The following is a 1,680-nucleotide window of genomic DNA, read 5'->3' on the forward strand; positions in this document are numbered from 1 at the left end:
AGGCCGGGTGTGGTGGCTCATGCCTGTAATCCCAGCACTTTGGGAGTCCAAAAGGCAGGCAAATCATGAGGTCAGCAGTTCAAGACCAGCCTGACCAACATAGAGAAACTCCGTCTCTACTAAAAATACAAAAATTAGCCAGGTGTGGTGGTGCATGCCTGTAATCCCAGCTACTTGGGAGGCTGAGACAGGAGAATCACTTGAACCCAAGAGGAGGAGGTTTTGGTGAGCCAAATCATGCCATTGCAATCTCAACACTTTGGGAAGCTGAGGTGGGAGACACCCTTGAGCCCAGGAGTTTGAGACCAGCCTGGGTAACATAGGGAGACCCCCATCTCTACAAAAAATTTAAAAATAGCCAGGTGTGGTGGTACATACCTGTGGTCCCAGCTATTCTAGAGGCTGAGGTGGGGAGGATTGCTTGAGCCCAGGAGGTTCCAGTGTGCACACAAGACCTCATCTCAAAAACAAAACAAAACCAAAAAACCTGGAAACAATCCATATATGCATGAACAGGAAAATGGATAATAGCAGTATACTGATATAATTGGGCCAGGCACAGTGGCTCACACCTGTAATCCAACACTTTGGAAGGCAGAGTTGGGCAGATCACTTGAGCTCAGAGTTCAAGACCAACCTGAGCAACATGACAAAATCCCATTTCTACAAAAAATACAAAACTTAGCCAGGTGTGATGGCACAAGCCTGTAGTCCCAGCTTCTCAAGAGGCTGAGGTGGGAGGATCACTTGAACCCAGGAGGCAGAAGTTGCAGTGAGCCAAGATTGCACTACTGCACTCCAGCTTGGGAGAATGAGACACTATCTCAAAAAAAAAAAAAAACAAAACGGCTGGGCACAGTGGCTCACACCTGTAATCTCAGTACTTTGGGAGGCCAGGCCAGGTGGATCATGAGGTCAGGAGTTCGAGACCAGCCTGGCCAACATGATGAAACCCCGTCTCTACTAAAAATTAAAAAATTAGCTGGGCATGGTGGCGCACACCTGTAATCCCAGCTATGCGGGAAGCTGAGGCAGGAGAACCACTTGAACCTAGGAGGTGAAGGTTACAGTGAGCTGAGATTGTACCACTGGACTCCAGCCTGGGCAATAGCGTGAGGTGAGACTCCGTCTCAAACAAACAAACAAACAAACAAACAAAAAACAGTGTATTTATATAATTGGCAATTATACAGCAAGGAAAAAAGAATGAACTGCTGCTACACACTACAACATGAATGAATCCCATAGACATGAGGTTGAATGAAAGAAGTGCGCTGCTGAAGAGAGAGTAAGGATGATATGATTCCAGCCCTATAACATTCAGACCCAAGCAAAATTATAATAAATGGTGATAAAACTCACAACAGCAGTTAACTCTGGGAGGGTGGGAATTATTGACTGAGGGAGGAAATGAGGAAAACTTGTGAGGTGTTGGAAAGGTTTTGTACCTTGATCTGAGTGGTGGTTACACAGGTATATACATATGTAAAATTTCATTAAACAGCACATTTAAGACGTGTATTTTGCCAAGTGGGGTGGCTCACATCTGTAATCCCAGCACTTTGGGAGGCCAAAGTGGGAGGATCACCTGAGGTCAGGAGTTCAAGGCCAGCCTGGCCAGTATGGTGAAACCCCATCTCTACAAATATAAATAAATTACCCAGGCATGGTGGTGTGTGC

This window comes from Sapajus apella, unplaced genomic scaffold (genome assembly GCF_009761245.1).
Source record: "Sapajus apella isolate SASKATOON/1434 unplaced genomic scaffold, GSC_monkey_1.0 scaffold15, whole genome shotgun sequence".
In the NCBI taxonomy this organism is placed as follows: Eukaryota; Metazoa; Chordata; class Mammalia; order Primates; family Cebidae; genus Sapajus; species Sapajus apella.